Source organism: Eschrichtius robustus, chromosome 17 (assembly GCF_028021215.1).
Source record: "Eschrichtius robustus isolate mEscRob2 chromosome 17, mEscRob2.pri, whole genome shotgun sequence".
NCBI lineage: Eukaryota > Metazoa > Chordata > Mammalia > Artiodactyla > Eschrichtiidae > Eschrichtius > Eschrichtius robustus.
The window spans coordinates 75829366-75850669 of NC_090840.1; the positions used below are offsets into that span (position 1 = coordinate 75829366).

Below are 21304 nucleotides of genomic sequence, written 5' to 3' on the forward strand. Positions count from 1 at the left end.
CTCTCCTCTCTATCCCCTTCCCAAATTGATGGTTATCACCATCTAACACATATTCATTCCTTTGATTACCTGTTTAGTCTGTCTTCTACTGCAAGGTGAACTTTAAGGAGACAGGAGCTTTGTTCTGTATGCTACTCCATCCCCAGCACCTAGAGTAACGCCTACAATGTTGTAGGTAGTAACAAATATGTGTTGAATAATTCCATGATCAAAAATACACATAGAAAACAAAAATTTGTCTGTAAAATTACAGGAGTATTCCAAGGAGAGATGAAAGACCAAAATAAATACTGACTGAAAACTATGAGTTGAAAAAAGAAAAAAAATGGCCTGAGAATTTAGGAAGAGCTCACTGCCTTCTCAGTCAAATGAATGAAGACAGTCCTTCCCTCCCACCGCCCTCCCATAAAAGCCATTAATTTTATGTACAAAAATTAAAAATTTTTGAAATGTTAAATATTAGGGAAATAAACTGACAGACACTATGAATACCAAGAAAATTACAGTTTGCCAAGATAACTTAGGAAGAACATAATATCCTCCCATAGCCATAAATATGGCTCCAAAATATAAATAAGAATGGAGACTAGCCTGTATCAGAATTCTGATCTTTGTAAAACTGAACAGCACTCATAACATTAAAATTTAAACCCACATTTTAAAGCTTATTCTATTTTATTTCCTTTAGACCATACATCCTCCAAAAAAGTCCTATTTGGGAATTCCTCACATCTTCTGATAAAAAATTAAAAGCAGAATGTCAGTTCTGTCCCCTCAGAATTTTACAAGGAGGACAAACTCCAAAATCAAGCCAATATCCATTACCATCTTCAACTCAGATAAATGAATAAAGAACGCAGAGAAATGTGGTGTTAAGAAAATAAGGAGATACTGAAAACATACTTTGTTCTAATAAAACCACCAAACAATAGATTTCATAAGAATGCCTTAATACAATCCCATTTCTTCCAATTTACGGGGAATAAAAATGTGTGAATGTGAAAAAACTTGCCAAAATGATCACTAGAAACTACCAACCGTTTTTAGTGTTAAAGACAAATAATTTCTTATATTTACCCAAGCTCTGAATCCTAGGCAAAAAGGTCTTCTAGAAAACATACTACCATACAATGTTCCTGAACTATATTCTGTCGCACATAAAATATTACTTAATATTAAATATGCTATTTCTCAATCTTACAGATATTCAGACCTGTAGAAGCAACTGAAAATCTTTAAAATTGACAAGCTGGTGAGTTACTCTGGAATGCAACTATGCTTCTGCTTTACTTGTCAACCAAGAAATTTCTGGTTCTCATGTAACATGTACCGTGACTCTGAAGCAACATTAACAGAATGGAAAATCAGTAATGAAAAATATGATACAATGTTCACTGACAATGGTACACACGTGATGAAGGCCAGGAATCACAAGTTCACACCCTTCAGTTGTGTATTCAAAAACTATAACACAAATGTAACATCACAAAATGTAGTATTTTGCACAAGCAAAAAAAATAATGAATCGCTTTAATAATTGTCCTTCCAAAGACAAACTACCAGAGATACAAAGGAGTCTGGAATCGCTTTGTCATTCATATATTCAACCAAGTAGTTATTACATGTTTAAAAATCTGCTTTAACATAAAAAAGCATCAATATTGTACTAAGATAATTAATGCCAACAGCAAAAAAAATCACTAATAACTTCCACCTGCTGGAGCCTGTTGAAGAAATATCCAAATTGATGTGCTCGAAGAGAGCAATTACAGAAATATGATATGACACATGCTGAAAAAAGCCTTCTAATCAACCTACTACACAGAAAATGTTGCAATTTGGTGAATAAAAAAGTGAAAGGCAAGTAGAAACTATCCTGAAAACCAGTTATGTAACTCCAGTGCCACATTTCTAGGTCTAAGGTTAAGGATAAACATTTCTCAAGTGATTACATAAAGCAGAAAGTACAGGCTAAAATAGGAGAAACTTCAAAATAATTCAAATGATATCAACCATCTCACTTAGCACGTCTGCCTCTGAAATAATTCAGGCACCGTCTTTTTCAAACAGTGCACAAAGTCTTGTTTGCAGAACTGCTCCTAAACTGCATCATCACATGATTTGAAGCAAGTGTCGATTTAATAATGAACAGCAGGAGTGACTCCAGCAGTGATCCAGCAGCTGACAACAGGGCAAGAATAAAAATTTCAATATATCAAACTTTTAAAATCTGACTATTACAATTAATAACATTAATAATTAAATTTTGATAAATTTTCAGATTTATTCATGCATCTCAGAAGTTAATTCTGTGATGATTTTCAGCTTTGGCCTTGGCTGAATAGTGATTATTAGCCAAATGTGTATTTGGTGTACCCTGATACAAGTACACAAAGGAAATATTCAACATAGGGCAGAGTTAATATTCAACAAATATCTAATGAATTAATTTAATGACTGTAAATAGGTGGATCCAATGGTATTTCTTTTATGTAAAGGATCAGTTAGGTACCCAATAATTTAAAGGAGAGGTATAATCATAATTCCTTCTTAGCTTCTGATAATGCTGCAACTCACATTAGGAACACAGCAGTTAATGGTATTAAACATGATAATTTTACGTAAGAAGCTGAAATAGCTGAGTGCCAGTATAATGGAGAGAAATAACCAACTCAAGCAAGTCTATCAAAAAGTATATGTAATAATTATCATGACATTATGCTATGTGCTTTCCCGATGGCACTGCAAATGCACATCACACCCTAACCTTCTCGCACCTACTTCTCCACTTTCCTTTCCCCCTTTCTTCCCAACAAGAGAAGCTGCTAAACAAGAATCTTTTGTTCTAACACAATGAAAGTGACTGGCAACAAGTATCTGTTCATTAAATAGCACAACCGAGATTTCCCGTTTGCTCTTGCCCTTGCAGTTTTCCGACATTTCTGTGGTGAACATGCTTAAGCAGAACCTGAGCTCCCAGGACTGCAGCTCTCCCCACATCTGGCTCCACTGAACTTGCAAAGTAAGTAGACTCAGCATTCTCTCTGGGACTCTAGATTCACACAGCGTTTTTTCCCTCCCACCTGTACCCCTAGAGCATGAGCTATCCAAGAACAAACATTCTGAGAGGAAGCATGAAAATGCTGTTACTGTCGTCGCTAAATCAACATGGATAAAAGAACGCTGTGGAGTCAAAGAGGTGGACAATGACCGTTTGTTAGCTATTTCTCACACCCCCAGCCTATCCTTCTATAATCTGCTTTGTGATGCTGGGGAAAGGAAGCTGTGAGGTGTACGTCCTAGACTACTTTGTCAGCTGACTTCTCAGTATATTCCATCAGTGGGAGCCACTAAAAGAAAACTGGAAGGTGGGAAGAAAGAAGGTCTCTCTTTCTGTTTTTCAAGTCCTGTCAGCACTTCCTATGAGCAAAAGACAGCTATGGTTTCAAGCTCTAGCTTCTTGTGGAACTCCTGGCAGCAGCAAAATGCCTGGCCCCCTTCAGAGGTCTAAGCTTCCAGCCTTCCTCCTTCACACACCTAAATTCTGGCTAATCCACCTCTTGCCTTTTCTCCCCCAGCTTTTAGGAGTGATGGTTACTTCCTGTGGTTACCATTAATATCTCAGTTACTGGACTTCCCTGGTAGTGCAGTGGTTAAGAATCCGCGTGCCAATGCAGGGGACATGGATTTGATCCTTGGTCCAGGAAGATCCCACATGCCGCAGAGCAACTAAGCCCGTGTGCCACAACTACTGAGCCTGCACTCTAGAGCCTGCACTCGTGAGCCACAACCACTGAGCCCGTGCACCACAACTACTGAAGCCCATGTGCCTAGAGCCCGTGCTCCGCAACAAGAGAAGCCACCGCAATGAGAAGCCCGTGCACCACAAGGAAGAGTAGGCCCCGCTCGCCACAACTAGAGAAAGCCCACGTGCAGCAACAAAGACCCAATGCGGCCAAAAATAAACAAATAAATCATTTTTTAAAATTTCAACATATCTCAGTTACCTCTTGTGATATAATAAGAAATATATATTTGGCCTTTATCATCAGTTCCTAACACAGAGCTCCTAAATCCCTGGAATTTCCTGGGTGGCAGGAGCCTCCTTTGTTTTTTAGATGATACTAGGCGAGCCCCTAGTTAGCTTCAAGATGGGGACTGGTTGCCACAAAGACCAAGGCGTGACTAGAGAGTTGGAACTTTCAGCCCCATCTCCTGACCTCTGGGGAGGGGAGAAGGACTGGAGATTCCCACAGAGCTGGGATTCAGGCTGGGGCGGCCTGTCTCCATGTGCCCTTAGCCACTCTGCTCTACTGAAATATGGCTTGATGTCGAATCAGAGAGAGCCTTAGACGTCAGGTTAAGGAATTTTATTCGCTACAATGAATATACTCTCTATAATGGAAGGGTCATGGGTAGCATTAAACATTTTTTAATTGTAAAAAAAGAATTGAGTTTGATCATCAATAGTCAATGATTTATCATCAGTCATGCCTACATAATGGAGCCTCCCGGTTGGTAAATGCATCCACATGCTGGGAGGATGGCACAGCCCAACTCTATGGGGACAGAAGCGCCTATGCTCGGTATACTTCCAGACCTCACCCTATGTACCTCTTCATCTGGCTGTTCATTCGTACCCTTTATAAAATCCTTTATAGTAAACTGGAACGAGTAAGTAAAGTGTTTCCCTGAGTTCTGTGAGTCATTAAAGCAGATAATTGAACCTGAGAAGGGGGTCGTGGGAAGCTCCAATATATAGCTGGTTGGTCAGAGGTAGAGGAGGCCTAGGATTTGCGACAGGCATCTGGAGAGGAGGGCAGTATTATGGGATGGAGCCCTTAACCTGTGGGGTCTACACTCACTCCACACAGTGTTAGAATCAAATGAATTATAGAACACCTAGACGGTGTCTGGAGAGCTGAAGAATTGGTTGGTGTGGGGAAAAATACCCACACATTTGGTGTCAGAGGCGGTGTTGGAAAACAGTCCAGAATTGGTGACAGAAGTTGTTGTAAGTAAAAACACAGACCCCAGCATCCTCTTTTTGCTCAGGCTTCCAACACTTGTGTAAATTAATACATATATTAAATTTCCTGTTTTAAAATACCTAGCAAACTCTAATGAAAAACTGATGAACTCATAGAAGTGCTAACAAAAGATCAAGATAAAAAAAAAATTAATTACATGGGACTGAGTGAACTGATGAGGATGAGTATAATTTTTGCGACTTTCTGTTTGAATTAAAAAAAAAAAAAATCCCACAAGGACTCAGAGGCAAAGAATATACAAATCTATTTTCACTGCACAGTAAAGGAGCTGCTACAGTGGAGGATTACTGGACTGAATGTCAATATTATGACATAGTATGAGTGTGTTTCATGTTTGGTAATTGCAATCATTGTTGCTTTTGTTGTGGTCATCCATGTACAATGCTTGATGTCAGTCTATTTATCTCTTGTAAAAATAAAATACAGTGTGTGAAAAAAATAAAATAAAATAAAATACCTAGCAAGGTTTCTGCTTTCCTAGCTGAAATCTGACTTATACAGAGGAACTCACAGAGAGTAGCTTAATTCTTAACCTTACCAACACTACCTAATCCATCATCACCAGGTATTAGTGTACCTCTTAATAAAGTGACTCTTTGATTCTCCTTACTCTGCAAAATATAAAGAAAGAGAAGCATGATCCAGGTATTCCTGGGTGCCCAGCTACAATACCATCATACTAGTACTAAAATCTCACCACCAATCCCTAGCACAATGTATTTTATTAGTCTAGTGATTAACATGGAGTTAAGCTACTTGCCTTAAAGAAATATGACATAAACAAAGAATGGGATGAAAATTGGGAGACTTGATTTCTAGTTTTGACTCTATCACAAAATATGTGACTTTACACAGGTCAGTTTACTTGCTAGACTGAATGTCTCACATTTCTTCTGGCTCTGATTCTACATATGGTACGATATGCTGACATCTAGTGGATACACTTAAATTTAGTATTTTAAAAAGAAAAATCTTAGTTAAGCTATTTTATTTTTTTAAATTTTTTTCAATTAATTTATTTATTTTTGGCCACGTTGGGTCTTCGCTGCTGCATGTGGGCTTTCTCTAGTTGCGGCGAGCAGGGCTATTCTTCATTGCGGTGCACGGGCTTCTCATTGCGGTGGCTTCTCTTGTTGCAGAGCACGGACTGTAGGCGCGCAGGCTTCAGTAGTTGCGGCGTGTGGGCTCAGCAGTTGTGGCTCGCAGGCCCTAGAGCACAGGTTCAGTAGTCGTGGCGCACGGGCTTAGTTGCTCCTTGGCATATGGGATCTTCCCGGACCAGGGCTCGAACTCATGTCCCCTGCATTGGCAGGTGGATTCCTAACCACTGTGCCACTGGGGAATTCCCAGTTAAGCTATTTTAAATAAAACACTCACTAGGATGCCTGGCTATGTGCAATAAGTACAATAAATCAGGAGACCAATGTTGCTCCTTAAATGGAAGTGAGCCATAATAAAAGAGTTACATCAGATTGTCATGGCATCTTGGAGTTTGATTCAAAGATCACTTGTACTAGTACTCTTCCATGCACCCAGCCGTTAAAAATTAAACCACCAATGCAAATTAGCTGCCTGAGTTGCAAATTTAGAAGAAAGCAAAGAAATGCTTCCTGCTCCAATGTCCTGCGTTCAGGGACAGACAAAGGTTATGAGAAGGACCAGTACAAAGTTCTGAAGTAAATAATTTACGAGTATACAGGATGGTGTGTGATGGAAATATGAAAGCAAAACAAAACAAAACTGGAACTCAGAATTACCTAGTTTATAAGGATTTATTATGAAAGTTTCTCTTTAAAAAAAATATATGATCATTGAACTGAATTCACTTTCTTAAAATTTATCACTATTTTCAAATCCAGGAAAAAATTATATATACTTATCGGTGGTAAAAAGAATACATGTCAAAATGCAAGGGAATGACAAACACAAAAGTTAAGATACTGGTTATCTCTGGCAAGGGACAGGGCCATAGGACTGGGAAACTTCAAAGGTTTAGGGAATACTCTAGTCCCTCAATTACTGGTGGATTCATGGAAATCTTTTATTTTTAGGCTGTTAAATTCACAAATAAAGGTATACATTCTTTTGTCTGTATCAATAATTCTACAAATTTAAAAACTAAAGCCACTGATGCTCAGAGAAGACATGTGACTCATTCAAAGATGCCCAACAAAAATGACCGGAGTGGAATTCAGGTGCCTGAACTCTCCCAAAACACATGCAGCAATGCATGGATGGTCTATTAAATGAAAATCTTACCATTATAAAACCCTAACTTCTATATCTAGCTGTTTACAGTGCCTGGTGGTTGCTATTGCTGTTTTAAATCAAACAATGTTTCCTTGGCTCCTATCTGCCGATCACTGTGACAAAGACTGAATAGCTGGCATTGAAAAATTCTCAGACAACTGGAAGAGACCAGACAGATAATGTGGCATGCTCCCATACAGAAGCATGCCAACAACTCTATGAACATACAGAAAAAGGAACACCTAACCAAAGGCTTCCCAGAGGAGCTGATTCTTAATTTTCTTATTTTCTATCTCTTCAAATTAGGAAACAATTCAAACATTAAAAATATCATATTCACATACTCTACCACCCAGCAATAACTTTTTGCCATAGTTGCTTCAGACGCTGGCCTACTTTTTTTGTGTAGTTAATCTCCCAAGCTCCCCCAACCAACTTTCCTCTCTTCCCCTCTCACATCTCCTAAGGTAATCAGCATCTTCAAAACATGCTTGCTTGCCAAACATATTTTAAAAATCTTACTGCGAAGGTACGTATTCATAAACAACATAGCACTGTTCTGCTTTTCAATTTGCATTCATGATACACTGTCCATGTTCCTTTAAAACTCACTTTTCCCACTCAATGGTGTTTTGAGAATTATCCACGTTCAGTCATTTTAGATGTTACATACTATGCCACTGTTCAAAGAAACCAGTTTGTTTATTCATTCCCCTACTGAGGGACAATGGATGTTCAATTTTTCTCTATTAACGAGTTATGCTTTACACACACTACCCATACTTTGTGCCCAGGTACAAGAGTTTCCACAGAACAGCTATTTAGAAATCAAAACGCAGCTTTAACTTTACTAGACTGTACCAAATTGCTCTCCAAAGTACTTCTATCAATGCACTGTTCCACTAGCAAAAGACTTCCTCTCTCTTAGCCTCCAAAACCTCAAGCTTTAATTTTTTAGGTTGTGAAATATCTAATGTTTTAATGTGCATTTTCTTGATTACCAGTAATAAATGTGTATTTCTTTGTATGTTTATAGGCCATTTGTAAAATGTATGTTCATATCCTTTGCCACCTGTGCCATTTATTTTTTCCACTGTCTCTCAGCCCCACACCTACCTTTGCATACACTACTCTCTCTACTCCATACTGCTGGGGCCTCGGATCTGTAAACGACATTCCCTAGACATCCTGCCCTGCCAGCTGGGTTCCTGTTGGGTTATTTTGATAAGCGGCACTAGAGGGTGAGGAGAAGGCTGAAGAGAGAGAGAAGCTTCCTGTTTCTAGCCAAGACAGACTAGCAGCTGCTGTAGGAGAAGTTCAGTTGGGGTGATTCCGGTATCCAATGCCCCAGTTAGAGACAGAAGTCTAGCAGAGGCAGCAGCTTACCTCTGGTGGCAGCAGGCAACACCCCACCTTTTTTGTCACTCTATTCCTCCGCTTCTCCCTTTTGCTCTTCCAGTCTTTCTAATACCTTTAATAACCAATCCTCTATGTTACATTCCCTCTATTTGAAATACTCAGAGTAGTTATGTTCTCCTAACTTGACTCCAACTGATATACCACCCATTTTTTCCCCCAACTGGGCTTTAGGAATTCTAAATACCAATCTTTTGATGCTTATATACATGGCAAATACTTTCTCCTAGTCCGTAATATGTCTTAACTTTGTTTATGGTGCCCTTTGTTCCATGCAATCCAATTTTTCATCATTTTTTTGTGGTCTGTGCTTATTGTTTAAGTAATGCTTCATCCTCAAAACTACCTTAGCAGTTCTTGGCCTTTTATTCACTCATGTGATTGTCAGGTTCTACAAAAAAAAATCTTGATGGGACTTTGATCTGATTTTCCATTAAATATATATATATATATATTATTCTGAGGCAAAACTGCCATTTTTATAAAATATCAACAATTTTTTCATTTAATCTATGAATATGGTAGATTACATGAATATATTTTCTACTTCTAAACCATCCATGCATTCCTGGGATCAACTCTATTTGGTCAGTTAAAGAAATATGAATTCCTAGATTTGATTTACTAATATTTTACTTTGGATAATCATGTAAGACCAACCAATAATTCTTCTTTCTGTTCTTGTCTTATCTTGGTATTTTATACATTGGCTCTTTCTTTTCTATAGAACAGTTTATAGAAGATAGAGCACATCAGTTCCTTGATGAGTTTTATGGGAAAGTTCTTCCAAACATCTTTTTCATCTTTGAACCTCTAGCCTCCAGCAGACATTCTATTATACAGTCACTACTCAATAAACATTAGTTGAATTAATGAATGAATTAAAATTCAAGTAAAAAAAGCTTGTTCATCAAAGAAGAGCATATCTAAACGAAGGGCATCCTGTAAAAGGTGTAGCTTTAGGTCAAATGAAACAAACTGTAACTTTACAAAGTAGGGAGTGGGACTTCCCTGAGGTTCCAGTGGTTAAGACTCCGTGCTTCTACTGCAGGGGGCGCGGGTTCGATCCCTGGTCGAGGAGCTAAGATCCCACATGCCGTGTGGTGCAGCCAAAAAAACAAAACAAAACAAACAAACAAAAAACACACAAAGTAGGGAGTAAGCTTATGGAATGTGTTGCCTACAAAGGAGTAATGCAAATATAAGCTCCACAAAGTTGAGAAACCCAATCAAGGGCAAGGTTAGCAGGCAAAGGTTTACTGCTAACACATCAAAGCTGGTCTAGACAGCACTGATACTCTCCCACAACACCCTTTATCACCACTGAACTAATCGTCATCGGTATTTCTCGTGTTCCTATGCATTACAGCAACGAGAGCCCAAATTCCTAAAATCTTGATCCTAAAACACAACAGTCATCCTCAGAAAAATCGCTTTTTAATATACATTTTGGCACAGAGGTTAAGGGCTACAGAGAGGTTCTCATCCACTACATATAAACATTCCGCCTCACCCTCCAAGAATGAGCGCCTCTGATTCCTCTCCCAGCCACCAAACTACAGCAAAAACAGCAAGGAACTTGGGCCTCAAAGCCAGGTTAGGAGGTCTCAAGGTAGTGAAAGGATAAAATACGAACCTGTCATCATTCTTTTCCCCTCAGAGATTTCAGAGGAGGAGAAAGAGGGGGAAAGCAGGAGACCTCCAACCTCAAGGAAATCTTCCAGGATTTGATATATAGGAATAAGCATTTCTAGTTATCTTTTTATGATTGAAATGGTTAAGAGGCTCTTAAAAATTGCCCTTCCAGGACTTTCCTGGTGGTCCAGTGGTTAAGACTCTGTGCTTCGGGTTTCCCTGGTGGCGCAGTGGTTAAGAATCCGCCTGCCAGGCCCCTAAATCACTCAGCACAGACCCAACAATTTTTTCTTTAGGGCCCATTAAAAATTGCTGGGGTTTCCCCTGCCAAAATAGCCATTCATATATATCTGAATAACTTATGAATACGGTTTATATATAAATAAAGCATTCCAACAACAACAACAAAAAAAGAATCCTCCTGCCAATGCAGGGAACACGGGTTAGAGCCCTGGTCCAGGAAGATCACACATGCCGAGGAGCAAATAAGCCCACAAGCCACAACTACTGAGCCTGCGCTCTAGAGCCCGCGAGCCACAACTACTGAAGCCCAAGCACCTGAAGCCCATGCTCCGCAACAAGAGAAGCCACCGCAATGAGATGCCCGCGCACCGCAACGAAGAGTAGCCCTAGCTCGCCGCAACTACAGAAAGCCCGCGTGCAGCAACGAAGACCCAACACAACCAAACATAAATAAACAAATTTATTAAAAAGTTAAAAATAAAAGGAATTTAAACATTTTCCTTGTTCTTGAACTTAAATTAAAATCTCTTACATATAACTTCTCCAGGCTCATCATAATCAAACAGAATACAAAAATGAAATATAAATTTTCTCTTCTTTGTAATCATATAAGTTTTAAGATACGTACTTCAATAATTTTTCTACATTTTGTAAGATAATGATAATATGATATCTCTCTTAAGAGATAATGCTAAAAAGACTCCAACAGAGGTCATTCATTACACTTTGATCTTTCAGAGGAGGTGGTAATTATAACCACTTATATATGTTTTATTTATATCATTTTTAAAAATAGTACTTTACTTCAGTTAGAGAGTAGACAGATTCCCTCAGTAAATTTAACAAGCATACTCTATAATTATTTTCAAATACCATGGTCTGATACCTTTCACTAAATAACGTTATAAAAGCTGATTTACCCAAAAACAAACAAAAAAAAATGATTTACAAAAAATTGGAGGTAATCTACTGTTTCTCAGTATAGTGGAGCATATTAATTTTAAATGAATTTTTGAAACCATTAAGTAAGACCAAAATGCAGTATGTGTATATCATATAAACTTTTTTGAATTAAGTATGCTACCCAATAATTATAGCTTTTAAAGTTTCACATAGCATATACAAGGACAATACTTATATAAATCCAAGGTCAAATCACTTAACTACTTTGAATATTTTTACCATATGTCTAAAGTTGCTGGGAGGGAGAAAGGAGAAGAGAAAGGAAGGAAATGAAGGGAATGACAAGGGATAGAAAATCTGAGGCCAGAATATAAGGTTCATGAAATGACTTGAAATCACGTAGCTCAATTCTCTAAATTCATAAAAGAAGGGAACTGAGGACTAGAGAAACTTGGTGACTTGGGCAAAAGCAGCAAATTAGTTTTTTAAAAGTGGGGCTTATTCCAATGACGTTGACAGTGCAGCTTTTAAGAACATCTTTAGAATATGGCATCAGAGTCAGATCACACTGATAGAAAGAATCAAGGACCACAACCAAAAAAAAGGAAAAAAACCAAAACAAAACCAACAAACCCAAACAAACACCGCGAAAGTCAGATACCCCTTCCATGTCCTCTTCAAAACAAATATTAGGGCTATTTTTGTCGTCAACCAAACTTCAATACACCTGCCATTCCCTTTATTAGTAGTCAGCTACAAGGTGCTGGACATACAAACTTAGTGACACCATTCCAGGCTCTTCCTGGCTTAGGTTGGCATATTCTCATGTATAGTTCATACTCCTGAAGTAAATGGAAGACACTTGGTGACTTCCTACAAGTCTTGACCTTTTTTTGTGCTTCTATAACACAAGCATCAGAGCACTTACTATTTGCATCCTTCCTATGACAATTATGACATCTCTCTTGTTAAACTTTTAGCATCGCAAACTGATATGTTACTTTCTACATGTTTATTTCATGTTCCTTGAACAAGAATGTGAGGTCTTTGAAGGCAAGCACTCTCCAGGGCTTCACACTTATCTTCTGTTCCCTTTTCTACAGAATATGCTGTTGTTTCTCTGATTATTGATCAGCAAACAGAAGTTTCTTCAAAGCTATTTTGGTTAGAATATTTCTTAAGGAATGGATGTATAACTCTACTTCTTTAAGATCAGTTATACAGAACATAAAAAACTACACTTACTCAAATATGATGGAGAAAGAAAGGTCTAGCTGACTTTTCACTAATAGGAGTTCTTAATCTGAGGTTCAGAGAGAGAATTCAGTGATCTGCTGAATCTGGATGGGAAACTTCTTACTAACCTCTACGTGAGATTTAGCAATTCCTTCAATTAAGATTATAGGTAACAAACCACAGTAGGATTAGAAATATCTATGAATTTGTCATTAATAAACATCACAGGTATTTTCACATTACATTACAATTACTGCAAACTCATCATTATTTAAAATTACAGTACTTAGCAGAATTGTCACTAAAGCTTATTCTCTAATGTGAGAGGCATATATAATACTCTATCAAAAATTTGCATTTTTAATATTTGTTAACTACATTTCAATACTAACTGGTTTCCTTTTTAATTCTATGCATTTTACTTCATAAAATCATGGATTATTATTAGAATTCATGCAACAAAAAAATGGTTGAGAACTCTTGCACTGTAACACAGAGAGTAGGTGAGATGATTACAATTCCAAAGGACTACTATGATAACTGTCATATCAGTTCTAATAAAATGACAGGCAAGTTTTGAAATATAAATATCTGTTTATAATTAGAAAAACACAGAGACTTTAAGCTGATCATTTTCACTCGAAGAACACAAAGTATGTCTATAGAAAAATTACATTTTCAAATACCTATTAACTTGTTATAATTAAAACAATTACAGGATTATAAATGGTTAGGTACTCAGGACCCTTTAACGGTAATTATTTTTTTGTTGTGGTTGTGTTCTTTACTTTCAAGACTTTATAAAAGGACCAAAATCCATTATAGGTAGAAGTGTCTTTCCTTCTAGCTAGCTTTCAAGTATATATATACATTTTATTTTTAACTACTGGATTTATGGCTTAGACATTTTTTGATCAACTATACTGGTGACAGCTAAAATGACTTAAAAAGGAATTCAAAGAAAAACACATACCTCTCCTATTGAAAGGAAGCTGCAAAAAAAACTTCTAATTAATCTATATTACTTCCCATTCTAAGCCAGAAACTAAACAATATAGGGTATTTCCTACAGACATTTTTAGCAGTTCAATATTATATACAGAACATTTTCCTTAAATTATGTTTAGTCAATGTAGTTTTTTATTTAAATCATAACTTTTCATTTGTATTTGAATAATCATTTCCCCCAAAGACATATTTACCTTCAGCCAGTGCTGGTGATTCTGTTCTTGTCCCTCTATCTGTTTAAAGAAAGAAAAAAGGAAGAAAGTCTAAAACATTATTATAATTTAAAACAAGTTTTAATTTTATGAAAACTAACTTTAACAACAAAGTTCATCAATGCTATTACATACCACATGCATGAGCCATATATTTCTCCCCTTGGATTAACTCAACAACTATTTATGGAGGACTTACTAAGAGTAAGGCATTACCTTAAGCCCTGAGAAATACCAATAGGTGATACAACACCCTAGTTGTCACCCTCAAGATATTAAAAGACAAGCAGGTGTACCAAGAAAAGTACACAATTCTCATCATACCTTATGAAGCAGGAGATAACGAGAAAAAAATTTAGTAGTTCTTCTTTATTCACATACCAAGAGAAAAAATTAGTAATTCCTCTTTATTCTTGTAAAATTATCAAAAGAGGCATATTTCTATATTCTTATCACAGTTTAAGTTCAGTTTCAATGTATTAAAAAATCAGTTTTATTACAGACACTAAGATCCTTATATTCCATGACAATAACCTATTATTAGCCAGAGGCACATTGGCAAAACTCACTGAACCACAAAGTCCTCTCTAGGACTGGTTTTACTTTTTCAAATCCTTATTAAACAATTTTAGGTGAAATGAAATTTTCAGAATGAGTTTATTCTAACTTTGCAGCTAAGAACAAAGCCAGATAACAAACCGGCTTAATTCACAGAGTGAGGAGATACATTTGACTAATGTAACTAATCACCTTTATGTGAAATTTTCTTCCCCTAATTATTTATTTTATGTAACCCAAGAGTCCTGGATTAACAAATGTAACAAAAATTTCTGTGTATAAAAGATTGGTAACATCTTGAGGGAACTGGGCACTGTCATCCAAGCGGGTAAGTGATCTGACACAGTCTTCCCAAGGCCGAAATGCGGCACTGTGTCTCTGACAGATTTAAAAAAAAAAACAAAAAAAAAACACGAGTCCAGGAACCAAAAGATGAAAAGTAGACTGGCAACCTCAGGCTCCACTGGGTTAAAAATTCTGATTCTGCGGGAGAAGGGGAGGCACTTCGGTCAGGAGCTACAGGAAGAGTTCTAAAGCAATAATCAAACAGGAGAGGAATGAGGGGACGTGGCAGCGCGGGGCGGGGCGGGGCGGGGCGGGGGGGGGGGGGGGGGGGAAGTCCTGTAGACTGACCTTAACAACCACGAGGACTTATGGCTGCTGCTACACAACAGGCACAGGAGAGAGGGTATCGCGAACCTAGGGGATTCGACTGAGGCTGCCATGCCCAGGGATAACCGTAAATGGGCAGCTGCAGCAACTATGGCCCAGCAAGGATAAAGTCACTACAGGCACTGATCCCTTGGGGAAGAAAATCTGGGTCACTCTACCAGGAGCATGGATCAGCCTGTTGAAGTGCTGGCTGAAGGTGAGGAAAATCTAGAATAAGCAGTGGACTGAAATAATGAACGTTATTCCACTAACCCTCCTGCTGTAAGTCTGATGTAGAGACTGTGGCCAGCCACCACCTTGAAAGCTTCGCAGTGAAGGGCAAGCATTCAGTGGAGGGTACAAGAGGGTGGGCTGTATGGGACACCCCTCACGCTCCGCCTCACATCTGCACTCCAGCTGAGGCACCTCCCCTTAGCTGCTTGCTGCACTGGTAGGGCTCACTTCCCGCTCAAAGGCTTTGCAATATGAGATACTTAATGGAACTCTTCGGCCATCCTGAGTCATAATGAACCTGGAAGCGTGAAGGTGTTAATACCAACACCCTGGGCAACCCCTAACCAATGGGGGGATGAGGTCTGGTAGATAAATACCCTCTTCTTCCCACCAAAAGGCATATTCGTCATGTCTTCTGAGGGCTAAGGATCAAGCCCCAGCTGCTCACAGAAGTGACCAGGTCAATAATACAATAATACACCCTTAGATTGACTTTCCTTCTCTGTTTCACTTGCCCCAGTTCTCCAACTTCTGTTTCTTGTTAATATTTCCCCATATAAATCACCTGCCTAAAAAGTCCCTGTCTCAGGCTCTGCTTTGGGGGTGAAGCCAGGTCTAGACACTTGTCCTTCAGGATACCACACCTCCTTCCTTTCTGTCCCACCTTACTGGATGCTCCTTCTTCATCTCCTTTGCTGAACTTCTCTTCTCTAAAATCCCTGAATGCTGACATGTCCCAGGGCTCAGTCCCAGGTTCTCCACTCTCTTTGTGACCTCATCCCGTCTCAGACTTTCTGGATCATCTATATAGCTCAAATTTATTTATCCAGTCCAGACATTTCTCTCCATCTCCGCACTCTCACAGCACTGCCTACTCAATATCTCCACTAGGATGTTTTAACAGAGACCTCAAACTTAACATGTGCAAAACTGAACTCCACATCTCACTCCCCAAACCTGAGCTACCTGCAGTCTCCCTCATCTCAGTTGATGGCACTTCTGTCCTTACAGTTGCTCAGGTAAAAACCTTGAATTCCTCTGCAACTACTCTTTCTCACACATCCCATATTCAACTCAAACTCTCACTACCTAAAATCTTCATGGCTACTATTCTATCTCCTGTTTACTCAATGTTGAAGGTTCAGTGGCATTAGCAGTATTAGATCTACTATTACTTCTGTATTCAAGCGCCTCTAGAACAGGCGTTGCAAAGTTAGATGCTGAGACCATGTTAGAAGTGCTAAGTGGGGCTTAATATCTACAGAGTGCCACAGCTATTAACATGCCAGGCTGAAAATACAGGTGATCGATCCAGTGCAAAGTACTCATATAAAACAATTTTTAGATGTTATAAAGTGATTAAATAAGTTTTGGAAACACTCAGTAGGCAAAAGAAACAGTCTGAGGGCTATATTTGGTTGACGAACCATCAGTTTACAACTTCTGCTCTAGAACTCTGTATTGTCTATAATTGATACAGTATTAATCCTTAATCTTTTACTTTCCTCTAGCAGTTAGGAGATGAATGGGAGCTATTTATGTTCAAAGCCTAACCGCTCTGGTTTTCCTCAAAAGCTCCTCTTGGATCAATGCTACTACAAACGGAATGAATAAACACATTTTTGCTTTTTCTGCCAAAGGAAAACTTCCTTCCCTAAGGCCCAATGCAGCCACCCAGAAATAAAACAAGTGGCTTGGCTGGCCACTTGCATAAACCACAGGAGAAAAACCAGTGCCACTTACATAAAACCACGGGGAGAAAGTTCCACTGATTCTGTCTAATTTTTAATAAATCAAGAAATAATAAAACACTTGTAACTGTTTTCACCCTTAGAAATCAAATGTCAGGTCCTAAGTAATGAATATTAGATAATATGTAAATTAGATAATCCAAGCATCTAAAATCTATAAACCTAGAGGTTCCTCAAGTGTTAAAATTTCTCTGCCTCCAGCAAAACATAAGAGTTATGACTTCAGAGCACTGTCACAAAGCACATTTACAGCTTTCCAATATTTTGAATGATGGTAAATAAATCTAACTGCATTAAATAAATGGTGTTGAAATAATCCCATGAAAAAATGAGACACAACCTTCTCAACCTAGATTGCATTCCTCCTTCATTTGGGTACATGATAAAATCTAATTGAATTCAATTTGTTTAAGCTCCCCTTAACATACACAAAGCAATTTAAAAAGCCATCTTAGAAACAGAAAAGAACACTTGAAATACAGGGCCTATTGACCATGTTTGCAGATCAGACAATACTACAAAAGTGCATTATTACATAATTCTAACAAATATCTGATTAAGTTTTAAATTTGAGAACTTGAAAAGGTTATTCTATATCTATTTGAGAAAAAAGAAACATGCAAATCTACGAATTTTTTTTGAAAGACAGAAGAACAGGTGAGATGGACTCATCCTACTCATTAATAATTAAAACTTTGTGGAACTGGTATAGATATATAGAGAGGGAAGAGAACAGAAATTAGAATAGGCCCAATTGTATATAAATGTAAAAAAAAAAAAAACACCACCAAATATTTATCAGAAAGTCTATTTATGTGTACAGCACCAAAATAGATACCCTACGAGATACTATGATGAAAAAGATTGACTGTGCTCTCTAAAAATGTCTAGTCTTACCATAGCAATTAAAATGTTCAAGGTAAAAATGAGTAGCATGAGAAACAGCTACATACAGTGCTGTGGCAATTACAAAATTCCAGCTAGGAAAGCAGGTATTAGAAAAGATTTTATGAAGCTATGGAGCTCTGGTAGCTGAAGCAGATTTTGGAGAATGAATAGCATCTGGACAAGAAGGTGAAAAGTACAAAGAGAACATTCCATGTGAGGAATGTATAAAGTAGTCATCACAGGGCAATGAAGAAAGAAAACTTTATTTAATAAATTGTGCTGAAATAATTCCATGGAAAACTAAGATACAACCTTCTCAGCCTACACAACCTAGATAGAGAAGAGTTTAAGTTCTTAAAGCTAAATCTCAAAAAATAGAAAATAATACCTTACTTATCTTTAGACGAATAACTTGAAGCACTATAAGAAATTTAAAATGGAAAGAGAGAATCAATCATATAAAAATTTAAAATAAAGGAAATCTAAAATGTTTTAATAGTTCATGTGAATATACACAAAATCACATCAAGAGAGGAAAAGATTATCATGGTAATTTGTATGAGAAAGCAAAACAGTAAACACATATATGAAAAAAATGTATATTCCCTAATAATAAAAAGGAAATATAAGCAAAGTGGTTTATAACACTGATTCTGGAATGAGATAAACCTGGGCTGAGTTTCCACTTATTTAAAATTATTAAGTTATTTGTAAAATGTTATCTGAGCATCAGTTTCATTTATCTGTAAAATAGCAAAAATAATCTTACAGATTGTGTGAAGATTAATGGAAATGCCAGTTTTGTTGAACATAATCACTATTTTTCTCATTTAATATTAAAATTACAATAATATATACATATCTATTTTGACATTCTATCTCAAGTACACTATACTTAAAAGTATCCATGTCTAAGACACAGCAGAACTCAAATACATGAATACAAATCTCAGGCTTCTATGTCATCCTACACCATAATTACTACCACAAAACTGGTTTCATTAGAAGAAAGTGTGACGGTTACATTAAGAGCCCCACTCCGTGCTATACCAAGAACTACATTTTCTATATTGATAAATTATCAAGGTATATATAATATATATCATCAACCTTGATATTATGTAATAATTAATACCTTATTTAACTATATAATCCTTTGATACTACATAACTTAAATATCCAGTATATTTTCACATCTTAAATTGGCACTATCAGTAAATTCTTAAACTCTATTGTAAACTCATGCTCCCAAAGGTATAAATTATAGACGTTTCTCATGAGTCTAAAGAAGTTGTATTATCTCCAGGAAGAAGTAAATTTACAAGTAACAGTTGAATAGACAGCTGCAGGTCTTCAGAACAGGACTTTATTTTTGTAGGTTCTAAAAATTTCTTATAATTTTCATTTTCCCTTTTACTATAAGAGCAACACATGCTCACTAAACAAAATACATAGGGAAAATAGAAAGAAAAAATATCACTACCTGTAATCCCACAACCAAAGCTAACTACTTGTGACAAGTTATTTCATTCCCTTCTAATGCTTCTTCTATGCATACCTCTACACAACTGAACACCATTTTCTTTGTATGTGTCCTGTTTTTTATCATTCATATCATAAGCACCATTTTCACATCATTAAAAATTCTTCCCAAATCATTACATCCCATCCTATCATATGCGTATATCACATTTTTTTCAAACACTTTCCTACTACTGTACATGCTATATCCAGGGCCTCCAAAAGCACATAAAGACTTTGTGCAGATTAGCAAAAGTTATCCCAGTCTCAAATTATGAACTGGTATTTTATTGTACAACTTGAACAACTACACAAGGTAGCTGTGCCAGGGTTGGGGTTCAAGAAACGCAGCAAGCAACAGATCTGGCTGTGCATACATGTATCCCTGCCCATGAGTCAAGCTCTTACGTACTCACAAAAATAACCCCTGGACATCAAGGCACAAATATGCCTAAGCCAGTGCCAGACACGCCTGCCCCAAATTTCTCAGAAGAGACTACGACATTAGTTCCTGTCAGAGGGGGTGGTAGGGGTAGGGAGGTGGGAGTTTGAGAATCATCCCCTAAAAGGGCAGGTAAGTGAAAAAATAATCTCAGGGGATGCCTGGAATTGAATCCAGACAAGACACTGTTGTACACACCAGTGTGGCCGTGGAGTGTGAGCACTCCTGAGTCCAGAAACGCCACAGGTGCTGCTGTGGGTTTACATACCAGGCAACCGCTGCTCCAAAGTGTGCCCAGAAGGCCGTGATCCCTAAACCCACCCATGACCTCAGAAGTGACATTTCTGTGTTGTGCCTGATATACAGATGTGGCCCCTTTGTGCAGAGAACAATGTGAATAATTATCCTGGCCATGACCAACACAAATCTGTTGAAATAAGTTTAAATTAAGAGACGTAGAGGTCTCGATACCTAATGCCAAATTGCTTTACAAAGGTATGTTCCAATCTATACTGTCATCAGAACCATGCATCCTGGACAGGAGCTTCACTGTTTAAAAAGTGTGCCTGTATGTGTGCTTGTACACATACACATACAATATGGTGCCTTCTTTCACACTGCTTTTATTGAACTACTAATATAGTAGTTTTTCCTCCGCATTTGTAAAACTAACCCTTTCTCATTTTTCTATCAAGGCCTTACTTATTTTTAAGAGGATCACTGTCAAGTTTGAACTTCCTAGATCAGACACTCAATATAAATGTATATGATAAAGTTAGATACGGTCTTTAAATATTACCTTTCTGTCTACTAGGCTGCCATTTCATAAGTACTTACGGTGTTTGAGACACTATGCTAAGCACTTGGCATGATTTGTTTCATTGAAGACTAACAATCTAATGAGATTTAAATTATTACCCTCTTTTCCTTGATGAGGCTTTAGAGGGTGAAGCAGCTTACCCAGAGTCACGAGAGAGGGAAGGAGGAAGGCAAAGAAGAAGGAAAGGGAAAGAGGGGGAGGAAGGCAGGGAATAAGTGAGAGAACTATTTTCAGGAAAATGTTAAAGCAGTTACAGTTACAATATTCCTTTCTGTAAATGTGACTTTCTGTAAAATAAATACTACTTCCCTACTAACTTCCTCTGTAAAGTTACAATGATTCCTTAAAAAACAACCCACAGCAGCATAACTGGAAACCCTGAGGCAGGGGCTTCATAAAAATGATCACCAGGCTTTGGGAACATTATGCAGAACCTTCTTACTTCCGGATCTCCTGGCTACCGTCATCTCCTTGCCCTGATTACT

At 37.7% G+C, this 21304-nt stretch overlaps 1 protein-coding gene across 4 annotated transcripts in view; it reads right to left on the bottom strand.

The window, feature by feature from the left end:
* Positions 1 to 21304, bottom strand: part of CYRIB (CYFIP related Rac1 interactor B) — a 147040-nt gene that overhangs the window by 38819 nt on the left and 86917 nt on the right. For all 4 annotated transcript variants that reach the window (XM_068526021.1, XM_068526018.1, XM_068526019.1 and 1 more), the window contains one exon: positions 13937 to 13975. The gene's annotated coding sequence lies outside the window, so the exon portion shown is untranslated. The remainder of the gene's footprint in view (positions 1 to 13936; positions 13976 to 21304) is intronic.